The sequence below is a fragment of the Gorilla gorilla genome, chromosome 10, assembly GCF_029281585.2.
Source record: "Gorilla gorilla gorilla isolate KB3781 chromosome 10, NHGRI_mGorGor1-v2.1_pri, whole genome shotgun sequence".
NCBI classification, from domain to species: domain Eukaryota; kingdom Metazoa; phylum Chordata; class Mammalia; order Primates; family Hominidae; genus Gorilla; species Gorilla gorilla.
In genome coordinates this window covers 107,311,318-107,321,390 of record NC_073234.2, presented here as the reverse complement: position 1 = coordinate 107,321,390, position 10,073 = coordinate 107,311,318, and the positions used below count along the sequence as shown (strand labels likewise).

Below are 10,073 nucleotides of genomic sequence, written 5' to 3'. Positions count from 1 at the left end.
GTGATGTTCCCCACCCTGTGTCCAAGTGTTCTGGTTGTTCAGTTCCCACCTATAAGTGAGAACATGCGGTGTTTGGTTTTCTGTCCTTGCGATAGTTTGCTCAGAATGATGGTTTCCAGCTTCATCCATGTCCCTACAAAGGACATAGACTCATCCTTTATGGCTGCAAAGTATTCCATGGTGTATATGTGCCACATTTTCTCAATCCAGTTTATCATTGATGGACATTTGGGTTGGTTCCAAGTCTTTGCTATTGTGAATAGTGCCACAATAAACATACGTGTGCATGTGTCTTTATAGCAGCATGATTTATAATCCTTTGGGCATATACCCAGTAATGGGATGGCTGGGTCAAATGGTATTTCTAGTTATAGATCTTTGAGGAATTGCCGCACTGTCTTCCACAATGGTTGAACTAGTTTACGGTCCCACCAACAGTGTAAAAGTGTTCCTATTTCTCCACATCCTCTCTAGCGCTTGTTGTCTCCTGACTTTTTAATGATCGCCATTGAATAGCAAAATTATTATACCACACAGAATGATTGTGATGATTAAAATAATCTTAAAAATGTGTATCATTTGACACAATGCTTGTCACTCGACACTCAATACAAGTTACCCGTTATTTTAAATCATGAGGTATTTTGCCAGGTTTAGTATTGATGATCCTCAATTAGTTAATATTCAGCCCTTGTACTTTTGGCAATAAATGATTGTTCATACAGACTTGCTAGAAATGAAAATTGCTGCCAGTCACTAAGCTTCAATCAAATCACAGCTGAGTAATTCAATAGCCAATTGTTTTAATTACTTGTGACTCTATCTCACAGTGTGTAACTGTAGGTATCCTGGGAGGCTATGATGTTTAAAACCAGCCACTTTACAGTTAGGGTCCTGGCAGGGAACAGTGACACATTCAAACTAGGTAATGGAGAAGAGTTTAATAGAGAACTATTTACAAAGTTGTTGGCAGGGCTTAGGAAGAAAAAGTGATGATGAAACACCCTGAAGTTAGATAATGTTGGGGAGTAGTTACTACTTTGAAGTCTGAATGGGCAAGGGGAGTGTTGTTATAGGACCCTGAAGTGGATCGCTGGGAAGATAGGTCCTTTTTTTTTTTAGACAGAGTCTCTGTCACCCAGGCTGGAGTGCAATGGCATGATCTTGGCTCACTGCAACCTCCATCTCTCGGGTTCAAACAATTCTCCTGGCTCAGCCTCCCGAGTAGCTGGGATTATAGGCACATACCACCATGACCGGCTAATTTTTGTGTTTTTAGTAGAGACGGGGTTTGACCATGTTGGCCAGGATGGTCTTGATCTCCTGACCTCATGATCCACCCGCCTCGGCCTCCCGAAGTGCTGGGATTACAGGCATGAGCCATTGCGCCCGGCCATTAGGCCCTTTTAACAGGGGCTGTGACTTTTAGTAGAGAGACACAGTTAATGTTGCCATCTGGCTATAAAGGGGCTAGGAGACAACTACTCCAACTTACTCTCTTCCTGCTATTCAAATCCCCTTCTACAGCTTCCAATTGGCTATACCCTAATAGAAGATGAGGTCAAGGTGAGAGGTGACAGTGTGCTGGCAGCCCTCACAGCCCTTGCTGGCTCTCGGCTCCTCCTCGGCCTTGGCGCCCACTCTGGGTGTGCTTGAGGAGCCCTTCAGCCCACCGCTGCACTGTGGGAGCCCCTTCCTGGGCTGGCCGAGGCCAGAGCTGGCTCTCTTAGCTCGCAGGGAGGTGTGGAGGGAGAGGCGCGAGCGGGAACCGGGGCTGCCGGTGGTGCTTGCGGGCCAGCTGGAGTTCCGGGTGGGCGTGGGCTTGGCGGTCCCGCACTCGGAATGGCCCGGGCAATGAGGGGCTTAGCACCCGGGCCAGCGGCTGCGGAGGGGGTACTGGGTCCTCTGGCAGTGCCGGCCCACCGGCCCTGCGCTCGATTTCTCGCCAGGCCTTAGCTGCCTCCCCTCTGGGCAGGGCTCAGGACCTGCAGCCCGCCATGCCTGAGCCTCCCCCCAGTCCGTGGGCTCCTGTGCGGCCCGAGCCTCCCCAACGAGCACGGCCCCCTGCTCCACTGCGCCCAGTCCCATCGACTACCAAAGGGCTGAGGAGTGCGGGAGCAGGGCAGGGGACTGGCAGGCAGCTCCACCTGCGGCCCTGGTGCAGGATCCACTGGGTGAAGCCAGCTGGGCTCCTGAGTCTGGTTGGGGACTTGGAGAACCTTTATGTCTAGCTAAGGGATTGTAGATACTCCAATCGGCACTCTGTATCTAGCTCAAGGTTTGTATACACACCAGTCAGCACCCTGTGGCTAGCTCAGGGTTTGTGAATGCACCAATGGACACTCTCTAGCTACTCAGGTGGGGACTTGGAGAACCTTTGTGTCCACACTCTATATCTACTAATCTGGTGGGGATGTGGAGAACCTTTGTATCTAGCTCAGGGATTATAAATGCACCAATCAGCACCCTGTCAAAACAGACCACTGGGCTCTCTGTAAAATGGACCAATCAGCAGGATGTGGGTAGGACCAGATAAGAGAATAAAAGCAGGCTGCCCCAGCCCACAGTGGCAACCTGCTCGGGTCCCCTTCCACACTGTAGAAGCTTTGTTCTTTCGCTCTTTGCAATAAATCTTGCTACTGCTCACTCTTTGGGTCCACACTACCTTTATGAGCTGTAACACTCACCGCAAAAGTCTGCAGCTTCACTCCTGAAGCCAGGGAGACCACGAACCCATCGGGAGGAACAACTCCAGACTCGCCGCCTTAAGAGCCGTAACACTCACCGCGAAGGTCCCTGGCTTCACTCCTGAGCCAGCGAGACCACGAACCCCACCAGAAGGAAGAGACTCCGAACACATCCGAACATCAGAAGGAACAAACTCCGGACATGCTGCCTTTAAGAACTGTAACACTCACCGCGAGGGTCCGCGGCTTCATTCTTGAAATCAGTGAGACCAAGAACCCACCAATTCCGGACACAAAGGGAGCCTGCTGATTACTTCCATGCAGCTCATTTTCTAGAGCGCCAAACACTGAAGCATGGGTTTGGAGGAACAAACAGAAAGCAGCCAGTATCACAGTTAATGCCGTTTGCCCATAGTTGATATGGGAACCGTCAAAATCTACTCAAAATAATGTTGCAATCCCAGACAATCTTTGCTCAATTAGATAGTGCAGCACTCTGGATCCACTAGGCATATTTCAGCCCCTGGAAAGCATACAAAGTGGCTCCATAAGAAAAATACTGGCTTGACTGCATTTGCCTGGTCATTTCCATGTGGAGACAGGGCAAATTTTCACAGGGTAAAAATCCTATTATGTTTTTTGACCTTCAAACCGTTAAGTTCCCAATTTAGAAGATGGCTTTGATCCTAACTTAGGGATATCTTGCCTAGGCGGAAAGTGCCAGGCTAAGCCTCCAGTAAATAAATCCATAAGCATCATGAGATCTACAATCTGGAATCAGACAGTTTGCTTGATTGCTGAGATAGGGTCTATGGCAGATCCTATGTTTTGTGTTCTTCAGCCCCCATAGAGCCTTGAGAAGACTGCAGCTCTAGCCAACTGCTTGACTGCAACCTTGTGAGAGACCCTGAGCTGAGCTAAGATGCTCCTTCCTGCCTGGCTCCCAGAAATTGTATGAGATAATAAATGTTTGTTGTTACTCAGCAATAGATAACTCGTGCAATAACATGCAAGACATTTTTTAAAAGGCCAAGGGCATTCACTGAAAACTGACTAAGGAATAGTCTTGAACAGAGTGAGCATGGAACCTTGGAGAAAAGAACCAGTGTTGGCTGGGAAAATTTCATATGCCTGTAATGAACAACAGAGTAAGACACACCTATGTGTTCAGTAAAACTATAGCTACTAGCAAAGAGAGATGAAGAAATAGTCATTTGCCAAGTGCTTGTCTTGTATATTCTTTATTGTTTGCAAAAATTCTGTGGTTATGTGAAATACATGATTTTTGGATCAGAAGCAGACATAGCTACTCAAAGTCGCACAGACAGTAGATGATAGAACTTGGATTAGACTCCAAGCCAGTCTAACTCCAAAGTTTCTGTGCTTCTGTGTGCTAAGAAAAAAAAAAAAAAGGGGAAATTCAACAAGGGAGATTGTATTGGGAGATGAAGTAAGATAAACAAAACTGTCAGGGGAAAAATCCTTCAGGCTTTTGGAAGGATGGGGGAAACTGCCTGTAGTGAAAACAAAACAAAACCTAGCAAAAACACATGGCTGATTAAAAAGAGAAAGCAAAGCTGGCCTCACTAGAGAACAGAAGGCATTTGGGCGATAATAGAGGTTAGAGTGAAAGAAGCCCCATCTGTAGTCATCTCTTCAAGGCCAGATCGAAATATGCAGAATATGGATGGCCAGATCGAAATATGCAGAATATGGATGGCTCTACTCGTTTGCAGATTGATGCTCCCCACCCACCTGAAATGGATACACAAGGGGAAAACACAGCACCTATAGTAACAGGGAAATATGAACACCACCAAGACAACGCTCTCTGGCTCAGAGCAGATGGTGGGGAGACCAGGTCTTGGGAAATCCTCTAGTAGGAAAGTGAAAAGAGGTCAAGGAGAATTTTGCCAAGAATATGCCACGTGATACCATAATTTTCTATTTCTACATCTTCGGTGACATTGTTCAGCTAAAATAAAAGCCACACTAAGTAACATTTAAAGGAGGATGTATTCTTGTTTTACGGGGGTGGTGAAAAAGGGTGTTATAGGAAACAGATTTGAGGACCTTGAATTTTGGGGGAACTTGTTTAAGCAATATGACTTAATGGGTAAGTGGTTAAACAGAAAGTCTCCACAGCTAATTACTCTAGAGTGGAGGTGGGAGATTAAGAGTATTACACAGGGAGGGTCATGACTTCTGTGATTTGGCCCAAGGAGAATCTGTTTTGTGATCTGACCCCAGTAGAGGTGGAACATCAGTCCTGGCCCGCCAGACCAAGTGATATATCAGTTTCTCTGCCATTGCGGAGAAACAGAAGTACAGGGAGGAACACAGAACGCTTAGAGAGACACAGTACACAGCTGTTGCAAAGTCATGTCACCCTTGTAGGTGAGCTCAGGCACTCAGCAGTTTTGCTTAGCTGATTGGTTGGCCTTACTGATACTATCTTAGCCTGGCTTACTGGCAGACAGCAGGGTCTGAAACACATCTTTTATCCAGATAGTTTGCTTGGGGATGTGATCTCAGGGCCACAAGTTGGAGACTAGGGAGGGTGAAATTGGGGAGGAGGGGCTGCTAAAATAAGAATGCATTATCTATCCAGTCATAGCTGTGGGCAACTGGGGTTTGGTCCCACTGTAACTCTTGGAAGAGCCATATAGGCTGCGCCTCTGAATTGTCAGTATGAAAGGAAGAAGAGAAGGTATTTATCCACTGTCTCCAGCTCTGCATTGACCAAGGGTTGCCTCACAGGATGGCAGTCTTCCAGATTTATGCATGCATTGGTACCAATCAGGTTTTCATAGGCATCCCATGTCAGAGAAGTCTGAATGCAGAAAGTAAGCGAACTGGGTGTAGTGGGGACAGGGTGCTGACAAGCTTTAGCGGCCTGAAGTTGATTTGTGGCTACCATTGAGGGAGTATAAGCCTTGAGGCATGACTCAAGAAGTGTTTGATAACAATCTGCTGAAAACTGCTTAGGCAAACGTGAACAGTTCAAAAACTGAAACAATGTAAGGGTTCTAATTCAAGAAAACACCACCTGCCTGGCTGGGACAGGGATGTGGGACATACAAAATACTCAGCAGGATGTAAAAGATGGCACATTGTACTTGAATTATTCCCTTGGTTATTGTTGCCATTTTACTAATTCCTGTTCAGGAGTGAAAATGGAAATGACTCTCAATTCCCTATTATTATTTGTCATTTGTTTTATGTAAGTATACTTAAAATTGTTGTTTAAATATTCTCATATAGTTCGCGTTTCAGTGAGTGGGTTCAGTAATTTTTATCAAATTATTTTGCCTTCTTTTAAAGTCCTATGGCTTGCTCCAACTCCACAACATGCACATATTCATATATTTATATTTTTAGATACCTAAATGGGTTGAACTCAGCTGGGCTGCCAATCAAGATCCCAGTGCCTTGAGAAAGCAAAATCAGATAAGCATTATCCCTTTACAGACTGGGATTTCAGTCTGTGTATGCTTCGTGTTATAATAATCACTTTTATGGGTTCCTGAAAAAGGATTTCTAACCTGTGCTTACATTAAATCATATCAGGTGGCCTCCTTAATTCAGAGAAAATGACATTCAGAAATAAACTTATGAGGAATTTTTTAAAATAAAAAATCTCAAAAAAGTAAGTCTTTCACTGTGTACCTTCTCTTTGCCAGTTGCTTTATATACATAATACTCAAATTTACAATAAACATACAAACGTGATATTATCATCTCTATTTTTACAGACAAGAGAATGAAGGCCAAATTGAGTTTCCTTGAGCAACTCATTTAACGTTAAGAATCAAGATGGTGCCCAAGCTCAGATGACATCCTTTCTAACCCAGTTGGAAGGCTCCTCTCATAGGAGGTGTGAAAGAAAAGAGAATGGAAAGGAACAGGCTCTTCTCTTGAAGAAAAGCCCTCAGTCCATGCAGCCAGACATTGTCTACATATGCCTCTCTATGGGATGCTGAGAGACCAAGGGCTTCCCACATAGACATGTGAGAAATACCGGCTTTAAGTATACTATACTCAGTGTCAAAAGCTTTCAGGATGCAAGAAATTCCTGAATTTGAGTCTCCAAAATTTTAAACAAGGAAAGGAAGTAAATATTTCTTTATCTCTTTTTCGATGTATGGCCCTATAGTTGGCCAAAAATGATTGCTTCTGTTGTTAGATAGTCATGTATATTTAAGATTAAAGAAGGTGATATTGTTGTGCAAATATGAGAGTAAATTGACAGACAGATAACCTAAAAAAGTACAGTAAAATAAAGTTAAGAGTTGTGATGATTACCTAAAGGTCCATTGCCAGATGAATGTGAAGACAGAATGTGATTTATATATATAGTGGAATATTATTCAATTAAAAAGAAAATGCTAACACTTGCTAATATAAATAAACCTTCAAGACATTATGCTAAGTGAAAGAAGCCAGATACCAAAGGACAAATATTGCACTGTTCCACATATATGAAGTGAACATCACATATTGCTGAAGTTCTCATCATCAGAAAGAGGCAGAGCTAAGATTTAAATCCAGACATGCCTGGTTCTGAATTCAGTTGTCTCCCTACACCCAGGAGCTTATTACATGCATTGTGCTAGTCTTCCTGGAAATCAGGCAAACTCAGTCCACTGCACCTCATCTCCTTATGTAATAACCTGGAGAGCGGTGAGAGCCATCTGCTTCAAGAGCGACATATTTGAGTCCATAAGGTAATAGGTTGGCAGAGAACAGAAGGATTATGACATTGCCATTTGGCATTCTTGACTTACTCTGCATTTATAAAATCGAAATACATAGTCCATCATGTTCTCACAGAGCCTACCATTATCAGTCATTCTGAAATAAACATGGTTAGGGACATCATGTTCAAAATAAGTGATCCTTGTTTTCGGGAATGATGTCTGGCAGAAGGAGTTTTTAAATCCTGCTTTCTGAAGCACTAGCTTACAAATGACTTTGTGAAGTGTATTTTGATTCTGGGGCCCAAGAAGGAGAAAAACAGGTAAGGGAGAAAAACATAGGCTGGATCTTACGATCACAAGATAACAGATGGATTAAAGGGTAGAAGCCAGAGCAGAGGTTCCAAAACAAGATTGATCATTCAAATTCATCTGAAGAACTTTAAATATATGTATTTACCTGAACCCAGCTTCAGGAATGAGGCTCAGACATCTGTGTATTTAAAATCTCCTGTGGTTATTCTGATAATTAGCCTCAGTTTTGAGTCATCTACCAAAGAAAAAGCAAAACATATGTCAATCAGTTTATCTTACTGTAATTAAACTTTAGTGGGAAACATGAGGTGACCCCAAAGAACTGGTTAAGTGTGGCTTAAGAATCAGTTAAGCAAATGTACCAAAAGACAATTTTAAAAACCAAATAAAAAGAAATTTTAGTTTATTCTCAGGGGCTTTCACAGGAGTCTATAAAAATCTCAAAAACATCCAGGAAGCTCCCATTGAATAATTTGGCTACCTGAAGTGCTGAATAAAAGGAGCTCTCCCAAAAGAAGCTGTGAATTCTCTATCAGGCCCATGTCCACTCTTCTAGTCATAGCCTTACTTCTTAAAGAAAGAGAGAAGCTCTAATCCAAATCCAAACATAGGACATACGGCGAAGATTATTCTGAGAGACACAGTCCCAGATTCTCCTCTGCTATACAGGTGTGACAAAAAAGGAGCAAGAACAAAGACTCTAACATAATCCTTAGATGTTTATAATAGAAAAAAGAATGGAAAGAAATAAACTTTAGCATTTACACAGGTTGAGCTGACCTAATCTGAAAATCCAAAATCCAAACTGCTGAAAAACTGATTGAGTTCTGAAACTTTGAGTGTCAAAATGGCTCCACAAGTAGAAAGCTCCACATCTGACCTCATGTGGTAGGTCACGGTCAAAATGCAGTCAAAATTTTGCTTCATGCCCAACATTATTTAAAATATTGTATAAAATTACCTTTGGCTATATATTAATATGTAAGGTATATGTAAAACATTAGTGATTTTTGGTTTAGTCTTGGATCCTATCCCCATAATATCTCAATATATGTATGCAAATATTCCAACCTCCCTGCACCCAAAAAATCCAAAATCCTAAGCACTTCCAAAATCTAACACTAAAACAGGCTGAGTATCCCAAGCATTTTGGATAACAGATGTTCAACCTGTATCACTTGGGGTCCATTCAGGGGAACAAACCCCATGAGGTATTTCAACAGAGATAATTTCATATACGGAATTTGTTAATCAGATGATGGGGAACTGAAAAGGAAAATGAGAACATTAGAAGAGATCATTACAAAAAGCTGCTACCTCCCCTCAGGCTGGAGGAATAAAAGGAAGCTGAGATCAGGAAGCTCATTGGGAAGCTGATCAAAACTTACAAGATTCATGGAGGGGCCCAGAGATTTAGGACTCAGAATTCCAAGGAGGGTGTTACCTACCTCCAAGGAGGCTGCTACTGAAATCTCAGGAGCTTGGAGGGAGGGACTCACACAATGGGGGCCTAACCTCTGAAGTGAGGAGCTACCAGCTAGTGCTGGTACCTCAGAAGTTGGGAAGAGGTCCTGTGATGTTGAGATGCAGGCACATAATGAGTGGGCTCTGCAGCTGGTGCTCGTGAAGGGGCACAATGACTCTGTTAGTGGGAATGGCCCGATGATCTGAAAGCTGTAATTAACAGCTGCTGCCAGGGTAAAAGGCCAAAGTGGGGTGATCTGATGGGAAAAAATAAACAAGCAGAAATGAACAAGTTCCTTCTCCCCTTCTCCTGCCATTTAGTCTTCCCCTAGTTCTTCCTATTGATGGAAATTAATAGTAAGCCTTCTGACAAAGGAGACATGTTGTCTTCAGAACCATTATCACAAAGTAAAGGCTAGGAAAGTAGATTTGGAACCTAATACCGGGTGAATCATTCGTTGCACAGTTTGGAAGGTGGCAACAGAATTAGCCAAAAGCAAGTATAGGATGGAAATAACAAAGGGAACGGCAGAAATAAAATAAGACATAAACATTTGATAGAGAGGACCAACAAAACAAAATTTTGATTCATTGGGAGAACAAAATAAAATTCTTACAAGCTTGAGTTAAAAAAAAGGAGGAAAGGCCGGGCGCGGTGGCTCACGCCTGTAATCCCAGCACTTTGGGAGGCCGAGGCGGGCGGATCATGAGGTCAGGAGATCGAGACCATCCTGGCTAACACGGTAAAACCCCGTCTCTACTAAAAGTACTAAAAATTAGCCGGGCGTGGTGGCGGGCGCCTGTAGTCCCAGCTACTCGCGAGGCTGAGGCAGGAGAATGGCGTGAACCCAGGAGGCGGAGCTTGCAGTGAGCCGAGATCGCGCCACTGCACTCCAGCCTGGGCAACAGA

The 10,073-nt window shown here is 43.6% G+C and overlaps 1 long non-coding RNA gene across 1 annotated transcript; it reads left to right on the top strand.

Annotated features, from left to right (window-relative positions):
* Nucleotides 1-1,136: 1,136 nt before the first annotated feature.
* LOC129525743 (uncharacterized) lies at nt 1,137-6,991 on the top strand. The gene is made up of 2 exons (XR_008670196.2): nt 1,137-1,566; nt 6,443-6,991. It is a non-coding gene; the product is annotated as an uncharacterized lncRNA (long non-coding RNA).
* Nucleotides 6,992-10,073: the final 3,082 nt, after the last annotated feature.